The 19851-nt window shown below is 42.9% G+C and overlaps 1 protein-coding gene and 1 long non-coding RNA gene across 16 annotated transcripts in view; one reads left to right on the plus strand and one right to left on the minus strand.

Annotated features, from left to right (window-relative positions):
* The window catches only part of LOC137380027 (uncharacterized), a 33602-nt gene extending 20290 nt beyond the window's left edge, over positions 1-13312 (minus strand). The window contains exon 1 of the long non-coding RNA XR_010976953.1: positions 13246-13312. This is a non-coding gene — a long non-coding RNA (uncharacterized lncRNA). The remainder of the gene's footprint in view (positions 1-13245) is intronic.
* LOC137380025 (forkhead box protein P1-like) overlaps positions 1-19851 on the plus strand; it is a 621483-nt gene that overhangs the window by 152890 nt on the left and 448742 nt on the right. The window lies entirely within an intron of this gene.

Raw genomic sequence — 19851 nt, forward strand, 5'->3', positions numbered from 1 at the left:
AGTTCCAAGTGTGACAGTGTTGTTAGACAAAGAGCCATGGTTGTTGACATATAGCTTACAACCAGCGGACACTCAGTTACCCGGTCCAGGAAGGATTGAACTGAAGGTTAAGGGAAAGCTACAAGCAACACTCCAATATAGGGGAAAGCAGACAACTGAAACCCTGTATGTTCTGAAAAAACAAGAATTTTCTCTCTTAACCGGAAAAGTGTACTCAGACCTACATCTAATTTAAAAAAATGGATGAAATCAAACAGCCAGAGTCCAACAGTCGCTTTCAAGCAGACTTTCCAAAACTATTTTCGGGATTAGGACGTCTGAATACCGAGTATAGCATAATGTTAAGAGAAGATGCCAGACCGCTATGTAACTTAATGCCAAGGAAGATGCCGCGCCCGTTGATAAAGCAAATTCAACATCAGCTGGCAGAGATGACCAGGATGGGAGTCATTTCTTCTGTCACGAAGGCAAAAGAGTGGTGCTCTGGAATGGTTCCAGTTCCAAAATCAAATGATACTCTTCCTATCTGTGGAGGCATAATGCAGCTCAGCAAAGCCATGGTGAGGGAAATCCATCCTATGTCTTTGGTGGATGAGAGCTGGCAAAGCTGTCCAAAAGCATAATGTTCACTAAACTTGACGCAAACAGTGGCTTTTGGCAGGTTCTGTTGGACGGGAAGTCAAGATTAGTCACAACATTTATCACACCATTCGAAAGATTTTGCTTCAATTGTTTTACCATTCACACCTGAAATCTTCCAAAGGACCATATCCAACATTCTGCAAGGCCTCAAAGGGGTGATAAGTCACATGGACAATATCCTGGCCCATGGGGAATCTGTCAAAGAGCATGACCAGCGAGTAAAAGTGGTTTTAAGTCATCTTCAGGAAGCAGAGCTGTCACTTAAAGATAAATGTGAATTCGCAAAAATGTCTATTCCTATCTTGCAACATACTGTAAGTAGCAAGGGCATAATGGCAGACCCACAAAAGACGAGAGACATTAGTGAATTCCCAATCACAACTTCAGTCCAACATCTCCAAAGATTCCTTGTAATGGTGAATCAGTTAGCAAAATTTTTACCTAATTTGGCACAAGTAACAGAACCGTTAAGACAACTCTTGAAAATAGATCAAGCGTGGTGTTAGAACACACATCAAGAGCAGGCATTTTGAAGAATTAAGGAGATGCTAGTCTTGAGATATTGGTGCATTGCAACCCTTCGTTACAACAATAATTGCAGCAGACACCTAATCTGCAGTGTTAGGGGAGGTCCTCTTTCAAAAACAGCCAAATGATTGTCAAAGACCGATCTATTATGCATCTAAAGCTTTGTCCGAGACAGAGCCAAGATCTGCTGTCATTGAAAAAGAAGCACTTGCAGTCATGTGGGCTTGCGAGAAGTTTTCTGATTACATCATTGGCCTGAAAGTGGTTATTGAGACAGACCAAAAACCCTTGGTTTTCTTACTGGATGAGAAGGAAATTGCAAGGATGCCTCAGAGAATTCAGAGATTCTGATTGAATTTGATGAGATATACCTATGAGATAGTATATGCACAAGGGAAAGATGCACACTTCAGCTGATACATTATCAAGAGCAACTGTTGACCATTCTGCACAACAGGATGTTAACTTTGTTGAAGAGATAGTCATATTCACAGTACACAGTGTCGCAATGGCTGGCAAGTACACAAATTTCAAGAATTTCGTCAAGCTCAAAAGCGGGATGAGGAATGCATTCGGATATGTCAGTATTGTACACAAGATTGGCCACAGGAATGTCCTAGTGGGACGATAATAAAAATTTTCTTCGATTTCAAGTGACACCACAATCGTAAACAATTTGCTGGTGTATAATGACAGACTGGTCATTCCAATTTCTCTTCAATTAGGTATCTTGGCAAGAATCTATCTAGGCCACATGGGAATCACAAAATGCAGAGCACGAGCTTAATCATCTGTTTGGTGGCCAGGAATTTCCAAAGACATAGAAAACATGATCTTGAATTGCCAGGTACACGTGGTACACAGTCCAGACCAGAGGAAACCTGATAACTACAAAATTTCCAACCAGACCATGGGAACATCTCAGAATGGATTTATTTATGTACAGTGGAAAATCTTACATTATAGTGTTCTATTATTTTTCAAGAATGGATTGAAGTAAAAAGATTGCACTCAACAACAACAACAGAATCTGTGATTAGAGCTTCAGAGGAGAACTTTGCAACGCATGGTATTCCTGATGAGGTTGTGTCAGACAATGGACCACAGTTTGCAAATGAATACTTGACACAATTTGCAAGCAAGTGGGGATTTGAACATCTCACAAGTTCCCCTCATTTAAATGGTGAAGTGGAGAGAGGAGTCCGAAATATTAAATCGTTGTTGAACAAGAACGAAGATCTTCCAACTGCACTATTGAATTATCGATCTACTCAATTGTTATGTGGACTTTCACTTTCAGAGTTGTTGATGCGAGGAAGCTAAAAACTCAACTTCCTATTCTATCCAGAAAACTACTTCCGGGGTTAGACGTAAAAGACTACAAAAAAGTTCAAGACAGAGAGAAGTCTTACAGGAACCAACAAGCTCACAATTACAAGAAGAGATTTCATAACCAGAAACCTACCAATATTAAAGGATGGAGGGAAGGTATGGATATGAGATCGAGGACATGAAGGTAGAGTCATCCAGAGAGATGAAGCTCATCTGAGATCTTATGTAGTACACACTCTCGAGGGTACTATATGCCGAAATAGGAGAAACCTTATCCCTATTCCTCAAACACAACAATCGCCCATATATCTGGAGAAACCAGATGATGATCAAGAAACCCAGAGACACCAGTTTACTACAAACATTGGTCATGGCCATCCAAGACCATCCAAGACTTTCAAGAAAGACTACTGATCTTCCATGTCTGAGAAGAACACAATCAGGGAGAGTTGTGAAGCTTCCTGCCAGATTAAATCTGCGCTGTCAGAGACTCGGGAGTGGGTGGTGGGGGGGGGGGGGGGTTGCTGTGATAAGGTAGTATGTAAAGTCAAAATGAATGAATGTATGTGTATATGAACAAAGACTTGAGGGTGATGTAGTATAAGGGTCTGAAAGGGTTAATGTTTGAGACAGTGAGAGTAACCCCTCCCATTGTAGTGATGATGTAATAATCACATGATTATTAGACTTGGAAGAAGCTAGAGGCATCATGAGAGGTGCTAGCTGGGCATGCTTAATGAGAGTGTAAATAGTTATGTATATAAAATAAACGAGTTACTATTTAGCAATACAAAGACTTTGAGACATCTGTACACAACAGTCGAACTACGCTAACAACAATACACAACAGATGCAGTGCAGGAAGAGGTTTAATGACCTCATATAACTGGTCAAGGTCAGTGAATGCATCTTCGAATGCCATATCATTACTAATGAACCACTGACCTCACACACTGCTCAACTCACCACCCCCTTCACTCACTGACCAACATTCTCTATCAAGCATGAATTATACTTCACATTCATAGCCTCAGCTCAACCTCACACACTTAGAACTGCTGCAAGCCTCATATCCACATCTCACAGCTTGCGCACACTGCCCGCTATTCAACTATGGCAGGCATATCATATTGCATCAAACATATTGCATCAAACTCACTGACACACTTCCCCCTCTCTTGTAGGACAAGGTGGCGCACCACGCAGCCAGCAGTAGCACCTAACTGGCAGGGGATAGGGATGGCTGCATGTCCTCACCTTGATGGAGAAGACGCCGCTGGCTGTCGTTGGAGTGGCCATGATTAAGGCCGTGGCCAGCGGTTGGGCCTAAACCACTGGAAGATGGTATGTTCCTAACTAATTCACATTCTCATGGCCCAGCTCCCCGTCATCCCACAATCTCATCTGATTTACAAGCTGCAGATGGTGTAAACACACACCTCTTGCCTACAACCCTCCCCCCTAACCCCGTCCCCCCACCTTTCCCTCATCGCAACCCTCCCCTTACGCCTTTCTTCTTTCAGATACTCAAAAACTGCCACCAGGTCAACAACTGGTGCAGGAGCATAAAGTGGGGGAGGAGGAAGTGACTGATGATGATGGAACAACATTGCTTGACCTTACACTTACACTAGCACTATACATACTTTAGAGGGTAGTATGGAAGCGGGATCTGCAGGTGGTGAGTCACTGGGCATGAGTGGGCTGCAGCCAGGGCAGGGGGAAAGTGTCCAATAGGTTCCAATGTCGCACATGAATTCTGTTGCACAGAACCCAGGTGGGTATTTCGATGAGGCGGTGAACAGGAAAAGGCTACTTGGTATGCATACACATATGCTTGGTGCATTGACAGTTCTGTAAGAATGCTTGTGGTCACTGTCAAGGTGCATGGAGGAGTCCAGCACCAACTTGCTCAGGGCTTGGCACAGAGGTTGGAGTCTATCCATTCCAGCATAGAAGTGGTGGCCACTTCCATGAGGATACCTGCAGACATCCAATGTCTGGGTGCTGCAGTGGAAGCTCAGACTGAAGTCATGCAAGCCCAGCTGGTTGCCATGCAGGCTCAGAATGCTTGAAGATGTTTCGTGTGGCAGTGTGGCTCTCATTATATTCATACTAGTCATGTGTGGTTTGGTTGCGAACTTGAGTCATGGGCTAGGTTGTCAGCAGAAGGCCCTTGTCATCCAGATGCCACCATCTGGTGTGCTGTCGTGATTCCTATATTGAGGGAACAGCATACTGATGCAGAAAAAATGCATCATGACTGCTGCCAGGATAGCCGGCATTTACCTGCATGATGTGCTGTGCATAATCACACACCAACTGCATCTTCAGGGAGTGGGAACCTTTTGTGGTTGCAGTACATCTCAAGCCATGTGTGTGCAGTCGACGGCACTCTGTACCATGGGGAAGCCTGCTATCCTGGCAATGCCACATACATACTTTGCCTGTTTCTCTCTGGTCAGAGATAATACTATCCTGTTCTGGCATATAGAGCATCAGTCACTTCCCTAATGCAGCAGTGGACAGTAAACTGGGAGATGTTCGAGATGTCACCTGCTCCAGCCTGGAAGGATCCCGAAGTGGAGAAATTCATGACCACAGTCATCTTCACAACCACTGTCAGGGCCATCCTTGCCCTGCTCTGAGGCTGCATGTCTTCCTGCAAGAGATGGCAGATTTCAGTGAGCATCTTCTTAGTGAAACTGAGACGTTGTGAAAGCACCAGTGCCTAATGAGGCTCAAGCTTTCATGACAGGTCGTTGCTGATGTCTGCAGCCTCCTGGAACAAGACCTCCTTCTTTTTTTTTTATTTCCAAAATATACTTTATTCATAAAAATCTGTAAAAATTACATTGCCAAACAGTTTCCAAACCAAAAAATACAAACATTGCAAGGGAGATCAGTTTCCTTCAATACTGTCATGAGTTTCTTCCCGACCCTTCCGTTTCACAATTGTCATGTCAATTACAGTTTTACATTTACAGCGATTGAGAATATTAACGATACAGTTCGAGGGGTTTCACGTGGATCCAGCCCCTCAGTCCAGCTTGGTGGGGGAACCTTACACTGTGGTCTTTCCCCATTGAGCCTTTGCTGCGGCTGCCCCAAGCTTTAGTGCGTCCCTCAGCACGTAGTCCTGGACCTTGGAATGTGCCAGTCTGCAACATTCGGTGGTGGACAACTCTTTGCACTGGAAGACCAGCAAGTTTCGGGCAGACCAAAGGGCGTCTTTCACCGAATTGATAGTCCTCCAGCAGCAGTTGATGTTTGTCTCGGTGTGCGTCCCTGGGAACAGCCCGTAGGGCACAGACTCCTGTGTTACAGAGCTGCTTGGGATGAACCTTGACAAAAACCACTGCATCTCTTTCCACACCTGCTTTGCAAAGGCACATTCCAGGAGGAGGTGGGCGGCCTTCCCATTGGGCCAGGGGGCCATGCATTGCCAGTGGACATCAAGGTGCCTGTTACTGGAAGGCCATCCCGAGGTCTCTGCCTCTCCCCAAGGTTATGTGCTCTCTTCTTCTGCAAGGAGGAAAATCAGAGAGTTATAAGTGATAGAAATGGCTTGAGTGGAGAGGAGGGAAGGACAACATTTATGGAGGGTGACTGAGGAATGGGTGCGAGAGAGAAATGGGATGAGGGCGAGTGTGAGTGTTGGCTGTTCAGATGGGGAAAGAGAGGAATGAGTAGAGCTGCAAGGTGTGTTGTGAAAAATGCTGTGCAGGAGAATGCTGGGAAAGTCAGAGTGTAGGGTTTGGCACCTGCAAATGTTATGCCACTCACCTTTCCTGCCCTCCTGAGGTCCTGGATCCTCTTGGTGCACTGTCTCTATGTTGGAGGGACTATGCTTCTGCTGCTGACTTCCTCGATCACTTCCATTCACACTTGCTTGGTTGAAGAGGCTGTCCTCTTTCTCCCATCCTTGGGAGAGCTTCCCTCACTGCAGTCCCTGAGAACCCACAACAGGACCTCCAGGTAAGAGTGAGAGGCCTGGTGGCACCCTTCCCAGGCCTCTTCTCCATTCCTGTGGTTGCTGCAGCCTCAAAAATCCATTTGAACCATTTTGACTCATGTCGGGGTTCCTTTAATTAGAAATTCTTCCGTTGACAGATCTGGATCATCATTCTGCCCACCCTCTCTGGTCAGGAAACCTGGAGACGGGGTGCTATTGCTGTGCTAAAGAGCTTCAGCAAACCCCACTGCAGCTGCCAGTGGCTTCTAGACTGGCTATTTCAGCAAGAACCATCAGTTAAAAATTGCCCACACTGTTTCTGGTTTAGGTTGAGGTAGGAGAAATGTTCTTTGAAAGCCTTGGGTAGATATGGACTCCTGCTGAAAGCCCTTCTCCTCCTGCCTCTTTGAGCAGCTTGTCCTCCACTGTGTTAGCTCTGCTGAATCTCCCTTTCATGCTGCCGGCCAAGGGGGATGATAACTACAGCACAGACGAAGTGGTCAGAGCAGAACCTTTAAAGGCAGAACCAAGGCCTTCACCAATTTTAAACAGCACTAGAAAACTCACCGTGCTTCTACAAACTTGCAGAGCCAGTAGAAATCAGTAACTAACCTGAAAGCAGTTGATGAACCCTTTAAATAGCATGAGTGACCGTTCTTTCCTGCTGCTGAACTCATGGTCAGCTGTGCGAGATTAAGAAAGGGCATTAGCTGGAGCAGTGAGATTCAAAAACGGCAGTACTGGTGTTAAATCAGTGTTATAAGCTGATCTGCTGGCTGGCATCATGTTCTGCCTACTCTGCATATTTCTGGTGCTTGCTCCTAATGTCTGCGTGTATGCCCTCATCACAGGGCGGCACAGTGGCGCAGTGGTTAACACTGCAGCCTCACAGCTCCAGCGACCCGGGTTCAATTCTGGGTACTGCCTGTGTGGAGTTTGCAAGTTCTCCCTGTGTCAGTGTGGGTTTCCTCCGGGTGCTCCGGTTTCCTCCCATATGCCAAAGACTTGCAGGTTGATAGGTAAGTTGGCCATTATAAATTGCGCCTAGTATAGGTAGGTGGTAGGGAAATATAGGGACAGGTGGGGATGTGGTAGGAATATGGAATTAGTGTAGGATTAGTATAAATGGGTGGTTGATGGTCGGCACAGACTCGGTGGGCCGAAGGGCCTGTTTCAGTGCTGTATCTCTAAATCTAAAAAAAAAATCTAAAAATGGCGGCCAGGTGGAAGTGTATGCACACAGCAAAGATGCCAGTTTTGTTCCAAGACAGCATCCATAGCATCAAAACTACCATTGCTACGGAGCTGAGTTTTATGGCCTAGGTTTTCCCTGTATAAGATTAGAAGAATTCTTTATGCCAATCACTTAGGGTTTTTAAAATCATAGTTAGAATTTTTTTCAATACTTATATCATAGACTTTCTTAATAGAGACTCCATCAGGGGAACCCATGGAGTGCCCGTGGTCATCATTTTTCAGTCTATCAACAAATTTATTTTTTGCTATCGATTGACTTTCTAACATATTGCTTCAAATTGTTGTGCACTAATTAAAAATGCTTTCTGCAGTGATACTATTCTTTTCCTTTGGGCAATTTGCATTGTGTTACATCGAATTTATAGCACTGAAACAGGCTATTTGGCCCAACTGATCCATGCTCCACATGAGTCTCCTCCCACTAAACCTATCAGCCATTTCCTTCTATTCCTTTCTCCCTTATGTATTTATCTAGCTTCCCCATTATATGTATCGATCTTTTAGAAGTTAGGAGTCCTGCCATTTGCACTTCAACATTCTGTACTGGCAGCCATGGACAGAGACTTTAGAGGCTTCTATTGTTGCCCACAAGTCCTCTTATTCAAAATCTAGGATTGTGTTGTCAGGGAAAATTATGAAGGAAAGAAACTGGAGATGGAAAATACTTGGTGTATGTCAGTATTTCTAGGCAGTCACACACACAGTTTTGAAAACCAGTGACTGAAAATGGACTGCATAAATCATAGACAACAATTATATATTGCTGGAATTTGTTTGTGACAGTTACTCAACAAGGAGTTGAGAAAAATCTCGCCTTTCACATCCTCACATGATTCAGTAATATACATATGGTGTCTTACATCCTCCATCAGGAAATCATCAGGACTGGATATCATCACCACTATACAAACTTTTCAATTCTAATTTGAAGACTTCATTTGAAAGGAGGAGGAGTTTTGGCAGGAAAACTACGGATTTATTAAAGACACTGTATGATAGCTTTTTATACATGGAAGGAATAGAGTAATGTGAACTATGAATGAATAATATGCACTGCTGTTAAAAGCGCTTGGCTTTGATACATTTCCATACTAAATTTATAGTTGAATTTCAGTTTTATTGTTGCCCGTCGAGTTGATCAGCCAAGCCAAAGGCTTCCAATGGATCATACTAAATGTGCACTGTTGTAAACCACTACAGTAGTGGAAAGTTAAGTGTCCTTGCTTGTGAATAGAGGGAAATTAGAACATCTACAGTGTAAAGTACAACCAGTTGCTGTAATTATACAACCAAAAAGGGACAGAATAAAAAAAACTGATAGAACTGTATTTTCGTTGAATATTTATGAGAGGTTAATTTTAAAAATCCTTTTTTGAATATTGGCGACCAGTACTATTGCCTATCTAGGAAGCATTGCCGAACATTTTTATCCACTTTTTTCAGTTTGTTCCTGTTTTCTAATGGCTTCATTTTTAAGTTCCTTGTAAAGTTAACTTTACCACACACCTCCTTTCTTACTGGGCAAGAAGTGTTACTACTTCTGCCTCCATTAATTAAAGAATCTCTTCAAGTAGTTGGTGCTATAGCATGCTAAAGGAGAACACAATGTGCAGGAATATTACTTTCAGACTAAAATACTATTTCTGTACATGTACTTACCAACATACATTTAATTCATTCCTACTAACTGTGAGGATAAACTGCAGATTTGAGCAGCAATTTGGAGACCTGCCACATTGCACTTCAACACCCTTTACTAGCAGACCACAAAGTGGCATTGACGGAGGCTTTAGAGGTTCCTGCTGTTGCCCACAAGACCTCTCGGTCAATGTCTAGGGTCAATGGTGTAGTAGACTGTGAAGGAAAGAAACTGGAGAGTGAAAAATAGAGTTGTTGATTTACACTTTCAGGCCCCATACTTAACATTCTGCAGTAAAAAATTTTAAAATTCCTGCAAATGTAGTTAAAGGGCCATGTCCTGCCTACTGTTTCTCTTCATAGTTGCTGACTAACCTACTATGTATTTCCGGCATTCGCAGTTTTACCTTTCACAATGCACTTCCTTTCAGTCCTGCTCCTTATTTTTTGATCATTGATGCTTTCTTTATTGAGGTCCTATTTCAAAGTGTCTGTTTACTACTGTCCTACAGGCTAATTTCTGCATAAGGAATAGGAATGAGTTATGCTACAAACATTTGATAGATTATGAATCTCCAAAGATTTTGGAATTAAAACATTTTCTCTAGTGTCAGCAGACCGTGTGATTATGGGAATCATAGTTCAGCCTGGTGTCATCACATCCAATATTGACACACAGGTAACTTTTCCAGCACGCGATCATTGGATACCAATCAGAAATGTGAACCATGCCTAATTTTTCCCCCCTACTCCTTAGAACAGGACAATGAGGCTAATTATAGTGCTTCTATCATTGCATCACTTGCATCATCAGTGGCGACACCTTGCCTCTTACCGAAGTACCACCCACCACCACCACCCCGCCCCCCTCCAACCTGGCTGTATTTCCCACCATCTGCTCCACCCAAGCTACCCATGGTAGTGGTAAGGCCCTCATCACCAAATGACACTATGGACTCTTTCCCTGCTCTTATTACCTTCTGCTCTTTTGAGCATCTCACCTTGTTTCACCTCGCTCGTCTCTTTTTTTAAATCCCCATTCTCTACTGAACCCCCAGCCCCACTCCTAGTTTCTCACTGAGTAATTCTCCTTCCTTTATTCTCTCAGCCTCTGCACCGAGTGACTCCTTAGCTTTGATTTTAATCTCCATCTCAATTCATCTTGTCCTCTCTCCTTTGGTTTTACTGATCATCTTTTCTTGCTCAACCTCTCTCCCTCCAAATAACTTCATTTCCCATATTTACAGCCATCTGCTTAACCTTGCCAGCTCCCAAGACTGTTCTCCTCCCAATCACAGACAATGCCACCTGACCACTTCCTTTTACCACTCACCACCTACATTCCCCTACCTCATTCCCATCCCTTTCTCAAGAGTAAGGGGCAACTTGATTGAAACATATAAGATCCTGATGGGGTGGATGTGGAAAGGATGTTTCCCCTTGTGGGAGAATCTAGAACTAGGGGCCACTGTTTAAAATTAATTTAAGACAGAGATGAGAAATTTTTTTCTCTCAGAGGATCATGAGTCTTTGGAACTCTCTTCCTCAAAAGGCATTGGAAGAAGAGTCTTTAAATATTTTTAAGGCAGAGGTAGATAGATTCTTGATAAGCAAGGGGGTGAAATGTTATCAGGGGTAGGCAGGAGTTGAGGTTACAATCAGATCAGCCATGATCTTATTGAATGGCGGAGCAGACTGGAGGAGCCGAGTGGCCTACTTCTGCTAATTCGTATGTTCGTATCCCACTTCTATCTGCATCCACTCCTGGAATAAAACTTCCTCAGGTCACTTAACACTGCACTTTCAAACTGCTAACTGTCTAGCCCATGGCCCTCTATCCTCCACAATACTTCTGCAGCTATCGATCTGTTCATATAAACAGTCACAGAGCCATTAAGCCCCTCGAGCCTGTTCCGCTATTTAACTAGATAATGACTGATCTACATCTTAACTCCATCTATCCATCTTAGTTCCGTAACCCTTAATACCCTCATCTAACAAAAGTCTATCACTCGGTTTTGAAATATTCAGTTAACCAAGTCTCAGTGAATTTTTGAGCATGAGAGTTCTAGATGTTCACAGGTGTGCTAATGACACAGAGTTCTATTGCTCTTTACTCCTCTACTGCCTCTTTGATATCAGACTGCTTGTTCAAGATCTAGACCAGGATGAGCTGTAATCCAACTTACGAGATGCAAGTAACATATTTTGCTTTACCTGGAATCTGTTCTTTACAAATATTTTGGCTTAATGCACAGCTGAATATTTTGCTATCATAGGTCATCATCATGCTTAAAATGATAGGATTAGTTAAACTTTTATTGTGTCCTGCAAAACTAATGTTCAAGGACAAATGTAGTGAATGTAGCAGGATCCAATCTAAGGTCCCCCAGCAATTGGAGTGTAACAGATCCCCTTTCAGCGCCAGCTGTTCTCACAGATATAAATTGCTGCAGTGAAATTTTCTTAATATAATTCGGGAAGCTCAAGAGAATACTATAAAACAACTGTGCCAACAAGGAAAATGTTGAATTTTTCATCAAGAGCCCAGCACGGTTAGTTTGTAGCCTTTCTGATCATTCATGGCCAGATGTTCAGTGCTGTTCTACTCCACAGTCAGCTTGAACTTTGTGGCCTTAAGTACCATTGGCTACAAGGACATTTACAATCAGTTTGCACTGGAGAATTGCAGGCTTTAAACTCAAAGGCTGAGAGTATTTGTGGGGCTTCCTAGTCTCATCTCATTCAGTAACTAGACAAGGTAAGAGGTGCTGAAAGAAAAATAACATTGCATCAATCATCATGAACAGACATTGATGAAGTGCATTTAGCATTTGAGACTTTGAGATTAGACTTTTTTTTCATTTTCTTTGCATAATTTAGCTGTAGTTCAAAACTTTGAAAATTGGTGTGCATCAATCGATATAAAGTAACTTAGTTTTAACAGTTTAGTTTAAAATGCCCCATAGAACAAATTTACAGGCCTGTAAGGATACTAATTACTAAATACTAACATATACTTCTGTATTGCTTTTACATGGCTATATATTTTAAAAATTAACACTGTATAAGTTTTTTAACTGTGGCTTTTTAGTAATGAAGTTTTAGACACAATGAACATTTCTACCAAGGAGCAATTTGAAACCAAAACAGAACTGCGGATGCTGAAAATCTGAAATAAAACCAGAAAATGCCGGAACACTCAACCAGTCAAGCAGCATCTGTGAAGAGCAGTTTGAAAGATTTTTTTAAGTTCAGTTATTCTTGTGTCACCCCAACAGTGAAGTCTTAAAATCTCCAGTGTATTATATAACTAATAAATTTGTTGTTGATGCTGCTTTATAAACCAAGAATCTTTAATACAATATGTGGGTTAACAAAATGTCACTTTCTGAATTATGATCATTTAAAATGTTAATTCCTTTTCAATTTTCCTGTTATATATAAATGCCAGTCAATGCATAACAGCCTAAATATTGCAACATATTTAATTTCTGTAGCATTTTACTTTATTCTAAATTAACAGCAATGAAAGAAACACACTAAATTAATGGTGTAAGCAACTTAGCTTATACATCACCATTGCAATGTTCAAGATATACGTTATTCATTGTAAGTGATTACTTTCTGAATTCTTTGTTGGGGAGGCAATTAAAAAGGAAGCACAGGTGTAATTTTTAGAGACCCTTATTGCTAAAAACCTGTTATACTGAGATAGGTCAGCATCTGATATCCCATTAGCGATTTGCTGGCTTTACAACAACAAAAACACCAACTTACAGTAATATAGAGCCTTTAATGTAGTAAAACACCCCAAGTGCTTCACAGGAATGTTATCAGACAAAGGGTAGGAGCAAAGAAGCAGTTCACAAGTAGCAGTGATCTACATTTACCTTTGTTCACATTGGTGCAACTGTTGCGAGCCCTCGGGAAGCCTTTGGTGTGCACACTGTTTGTTCTTGGGTGTGAAAGAAAACTATTTGAGTTGGCAGTGACTTCCCTTTCAAAAGTTTGCTGCCTCTGCAAGAAACCGCAGCAGTGGGCTTACTGCTGCTGAATGTTTCCATTGGCAGTATGGACTTTTTCCATGTTTCCTTGGTTTGCGGAAATGGATTTAGAATTTTTTTTAAGACAGCTGTAGCAATCAGAACTCAGAGTTTTTAACTTGTGTTAATGTGAGAGCTTTATAACAAAACTGAAACACTACCATTATTAGGTTTATTGTTCGTACTTTATTTAAATAATGGGTTTTGTTTGTATAATGTGGGAGTAAGGATTCTGTTGGATTGTCTATGTTCAGCACTGAATGAGCATATTGTGTTAATTACTTTGTGGCTGGTTAAAAGTTAACTAGTTTGGCACTTTGCATACAATGTTACCTTTTTCTGTTTATCAAAGTGGTTTATACACCACACATTAAAGAGCCTTTTATATTGGTCTTTTGATTTGAATTTGAGAGCATACTATCCATGATTAGCTTTTATGCTTTTAAATCTACTTTCCATAACTTGACAAGTAAAACTGAGCCTATTGCTGGTTTGTGGAAACTGAATTGAACAATATGAACTTCGGGAGCTGGCTCCCATACATTGGACTCTCTCAAACTATAGTAATAAAAGGCCAAAATTAAATCTTTTTAAAAATTTGGATTTTCCCCACATTTTTCTCAACAAATTTTTCTCATATCCAACTGCTGCTGCTTCACTGCTGTCTATCTTCCTTCAGAAGAGGAAGTGGAATGTTCTGGACTGAAGATTTCATAATCACCTTCCATGCTGCAGTATGATTGCCTGCATATACTCTTGGGAGGAAATTTTGGTGCTTTTATAACCCCCATCTACCAAAGAGAGCAATCACATTGTGATTCTTTTCATATTCTGGATGAGAACTACTGAGAAGCAGCACAGTGGTGCAGTGGTTAGCACTGCAGCCTCACAGCTCCAGAGACCCGGGTTCAATTCTGGGTACTGCCTGTGTGGAGTTTGCAAGTTCTCCCTGTGACCGCGTGGGTTTCCGCCGGGTGCTCCGGTTTCCTCCCACAGCCAAAGACTTGCAGGTGATAGGTAAATTGGCCATTGTAAATTGCCCCTAGTGTAGGTAGGTGGTAGGGAATATGGGATTACTGTAGGGTTAGTATAAATGGGTGGTTGTTGGTCGCCACCAACATGGTGGGCCGAAGGGCCTGTTTCAGTGCTGTATCTCTAAATAAAATAAAATTGTCCATTCACAGGTACATTTCAAGTTTTGAAATCCTCTGGGTTCTAACCACTGCTTTATCATTATAGCTCTTGGGTATGTTTTGCATGTTCAACAAAAATTAAAAGGGTTAAACTTTCTTTAGTTTATTTGTGTTAAACATCATTGAACATGCTGCGGAATAGTTCTCTTTTGGAGTAGTGATAAGCAATGGAACGAGTAGACAAGGGTAATGCAGTATATGTCATATCAGTATCAGCCATGTCTCAGTTGGTAGCACTTTTGCCACTGAGTTATGAGATTGTGGTTCAAGTTCCACTCTAGGACTTGAGCACAAAAGATCTGGGCTGACAGTCTAGTGCAGTACTGAGGGAGTGCTGCACCGTTGGAGCTGTTGTCTTTTGGATAAGACGTGAAAACTGAGATCCTGTCTGCCTTCTCAGGTAAAAGAACCCATGGCACTATTTTACAGAAGAGCAGGGGAGTTATCCCTGGTGTCCAGGTCAATACTTATTCCTCAATCAACATCACATCTGGTCATTATCACATTGCTGTTTGTAGGAGTTTGTTGTGAAGAAATTAGCTGCCTACATTACGACAGTGACTACACTTCAAAAGTACTTCCTTGGCTGTAAAGCGCTTTGGGACGCCTGATGGCTGTGGAAGGTGCTATATAAATATAAGTCTCTCTTTTTTATTGGATTTTCAAAAGACCTTTAATAAGGTACCACACAGTAGGCTCATGACAAAGTTAGGGCACATGGAGTCGGGGGACAAAAAGCTGAATGGATAGCAAATTGGCTAAAAAATAGAAAATGGAGATAGGGATAAAGGGTAGTTAGATTGAAGGAAGGTAGAAAGTGGTTTACCACAAGGGTCAGTGCTAGGACCACTTTTCATTTTTTTAAAATTTATTCATGGGATGTGGGCATCACTGGCTAGGACAGCATTTATTGCCCATCCCTAATTGCCTTTGAGAAGATGGTGGTGAGCTGCCTTCTTGAACCGCTGCAATCCACGTTTCCAATTTACATTAATGATTTTTTTTTTTAGAATTAGAATTAGAACATTACAGCGCAGTACAGGCCCTTCGGCCCTCGATGTTGCGCCGACCTGTGAAACCATCTGACCTACACTATTCCATTTTCATCCATATGTCTATCCAATGACCACTTAAATGCCCTTAAAGTTGGCGAGTCTACTACTGTTGCAGGCAGGGCGTTCCACGCCCCTACTACTCTCTGAGTAAAGAAACTACCTCTGACATCTGTCCTATATCTATCACCCCTCAACTTAAAGCTATGTCCCCTCGTGTTTGCCATCACCATCCGAGGAAAAAGACTCTCACTATCCACCCTATCTAACCCTCTGATTATCTTATATGTCTCTATTAAGTCACCTCTCCTCCTCCTTCTCTCCAACGAAAACAACCTCAAGTCCCTCAGCCTTTCCTCGTAAGACCTTCCCTCCATACCAGGCAACATCCTAGTAAAGCTCCTCTGCACCCTTTCCATAGCTTCCACATCCTTCCTATAATGCGGTGACCAGAACTGCACGCAATACTCCAGGTGCGGTCTCACCAGAGTTTTGTACAGCTGCAGCATGACCTCGTGGCTCCGAAACTCGATCCCCCTACTAATAAAAGCTAACACACCATATGCCTTCTTAACAGCCCTATTAACCTGGGTAGCAACCTTCAGGGATTTATGCACCTGGACACCAAGATCTCTCTGTTCATCTACACTACCAAAAATCTTCCCATTAGCCCAGTACTCTGCATTCCTGTTACTCCTTCCAAAGTGAATCACCTCGCACTTTTCCGCATTAAACTCCATTTGCCATCTCTCAGCCCAGCTCTGCAGCCTATCTATGTCCCTCTGTACCCTACAACATCCTTCGGCACTATCCACAACTCCACCTACCTTAGTGTCATCCGCAAATTTACTAACCCACCCTTCTACACCCTCTTCCAGGTCATTTATAAAAATGACAAACAGCAGTGGCCCCAAAACAGATCCTTGCGGTACACCACTAGTAACTAAACTCCAGGATGAACATTTGCCATTAGCCACCACCCTCTGTCTTCTTTCAGCTAGCCAATTTCTGATCCAAAGCTCTAAATCACCTTCAACCCCATACTTCCGTATTTTCTGCAATAGCCTACCATGGGGAACCTTATCAAACGCCTTACTGAAATCCATATACACCACATCCACTGCTTTACCCTCATCCACCTCAATAAGGTTTGTGAGGCACGACCTACCCGTCACAAAACCGTGCTGACTATCACGAATGAACTTATTCTTTTCAAGATGATTATAAATCCTGTCTCTTATAACCTTTTCCAACATTTTACCCACAACCGAAGTAAGGCTCACAGGTCTATAATTACCAGGGCTGTCTCTACTCCGCTTCTTGAACAAGGGGACAACATTTGCTATCCTCCAGTCTTCCGGCACTATTCCTGTCGACAATGACGACATAAAGATCAAGGACAAAGGCTCTGCAATCTCCTCCCTAGCTTCCCAGAGAATCCTAGGGTAAATCCCATCTGGCCCAGGGGACTTATCTATTTTCACACTTTCCAAAATTGATAACACCTCCTCCTTGTGAACCTCAATCCCATCTAGCCTAGTAGCCTGAATCTCAGTATTCTCCTCGACAACATTTTCTTTCTCTACTGTAAATACTGACGCAAAATATTCATTTAACGCTTCCCCTACCTCCTCTGATTCCACACACAACTTCCCACTACTATCCTTGATTGGCCCCAATCTAACTCTAGTCATTCTTTTATTCCTGATATACCTATAGAAAGCCTTAGGGTTTTCCCTGATCCTATCCGCCAATGACTTCTCGTGTCCTCTCCTTGCTCTTCTTAGCTCTCCCTTTAGATCCTTCCTGGCTAGCTTGTAACTCTCAAGCGCCCTAACTGAGCCTTCACGTCTCATCCTAACATAAGCCTTCTTCTTCCTCTTGACAAGAGCTTCAACTTCTTTAGTAAACCACGGCTCCCTCGCTCGACAACTTCCTCCCTGCCTGACAGGTACATACTTATCAAGGACACGCAGTAGCTGCTCCTTGAATAAGCTCCACATTTCGATTGTTCCCATCCCCTGCAGTTTCCTTCCCCATCCTACGCATCCTAAATCTTGCCTAATCGCATCATAATTTCCTTTCCCCCAGCTATAATTTTTGCCCTGCGGTATATACCTGTCCCTGCCCATCGCTAAGGTAAACCTAACCAAATTATGGTCACTATCACCAAAGTGCTCACCTACATCTAAATCTAACACCTGGCCGGGTTCATTACCCAGTACCAAATCCAATGTGGCATCGCCCCTGGTTGGCCTGTCTACATACTGTGTCAGAAAACCCTCCTGCACACACTGGACAAAAACTGACCCATCTAAAGTACTCGAACTATAGTATTTCCAGTCGATATTTGGAAAGTTAAAGTCCCCCATAACAACTACCCTGTTACTCTCGCCCCTGTCGAGAATCATCTTTGCTATCCTTTCCTCTACATCTCTGGAACTATTTGGAGGTCGATAAAAGACTCCCAACAGGGTGACCTCACCTCTCCTGTTTCTAACCTCTGCCCATACTACCTCAGTAGACGAGTCCTCAAACGTCCTTTCTGTCGCTGTAATACTCTCCTTGATTAACAATGCCACACCCCCCCCTCTTTTACCATCTTCTCTGTTCTTACTGAAACATCTAAATCCCGGAACCTGCAACATCCATTCCTGCCCCTGCTCTACCCATGTCTCCGAAATGGCCACTACATCGAGATCCCAGGTACCAACCCATGCTGCAAGCTCACCCACCTTATTCCGGATGCTCCTGGCGTTGAAGTAGACACACTTTAAACCAGGTTCTTGCTTGCCAGTGCCCTCTTGCGTCCTTGTAACCTTATCCCTGACCTCACTACTCTCAACATCCTGTACACTGGCACTACAATTTAGGTTCCCATTCCCCTGCTGAATTAGTTTAAACCCCCCCGAAGAGCACTAGCAAATCTCCCCCCCAGGATATTGGTACCCCTCTGGTTCAGGTGAAGACCATCCTGTTTGTAGAGGTCCCACCTACCCCAGAAAGAGCCCCAATTATCCAGGAAACCAAAACCCTCCCTCCTGCACCATCCCTGCAACCACGTGTTCAACTCCTCTCTCTCCCTATTCCTCGCTTCGCTATCACGTGGCACGGGCAACAACCCAGAGATAACAACTCTGTTTGTTCTCGCTCTAAGCTTCCACCCTAGCTCCCTGAATTTCTGTCTTAAATCCCCATCTCTCTTCCTACCTATGTCGTTGGTGCCTATGTGGACCACGACTTGGGGCTGCTCCCCCTCCCCCTTAAGGATCCCAAAAACACGATCCGAGACATCACGAACCCTGGCACCTGGGAGGCAACATACCAACCGTGAGTCTGTCTCGTTCCCACAGAACCTCCTATCTGTTCCCCTAACTATGGAGTCCCCAATGACTAATGCTCTGCTCCTCTTCCTCCTTCCCTTCTGAGCAACAGGGACAGACTCTGTGCCAGATACCTGTACCCCATTGCTTACCCCTGGTAAGTCGTCCCCCGCAACAGTATCCAAAACGGTATTTTGATAAAGGAATAAGTAACTCTATCAAAATTTACAGATCATACCAAACTGCGGAGTGGGCTTATGACTGACATTGAGGAAGAATGCAACATAATACAAGAAAATATTAGAAAGCTCAAAGACTGGGCAGTTAAATAACAAGTGAACTTTATCATTCGGTAAATATGACATACTGTGCTTTGGTAGGAAAAATAGAAACATCACCTACTCCTTAGAAAATTAGAAAATGAATGGGATAGACGAGCAAAGGATCTAGGGATACAGGTGAACAAAAAGTAGCAAAGTTACATTAAATTTTAAAAGTGCAGCCTGATCAGGGTCCTTCCTGATCAAGCAGCACTTTGAGTGCTGTGCATAGTTCTGGTCTCTATATAATAAAAAGGACATAGAAGCACTGGAGAAAGTGCAAAGAAGATTTCGAAGGACAGAATCATAGCATGGTTACAGCACAGAAAGAGGCCATTCAGCCTGTCGTGTCCATGCTGGATGGTAGCAGAACAGAGAGATTTCAGCTATTGCAAAAGATTGAACAGGTTGGAGCTTTTTTCTTGAGTGGAGAGAGACTTAGAGGAGACATGATAGAGAGGTCTTTATGAATGGGTCGGGCAGGATAGATGTGGAGAGAGTTTTTTCACATTTATTTAGAGATACGGCACTGAAACAGGCCCTTCGGCTCACCAAGTCTGTGCCG

Source organism: Heterodontus francisci, chromosome 19 (genome assembly GCF_036365525.1).
Source record: "Heterodontus francisci isolate sHetFra1 chromosome 19, sHetFra1.hap1, whole genome shotgun sequence".
NCBI classification, from domain to species: domain Eukaryota; kingdom Metazoa; phylum Chordata; class Chondrichthyes; order Heterodontiformes; family Heterodontidae; genus Heterodontus; species Heterodontus francisci.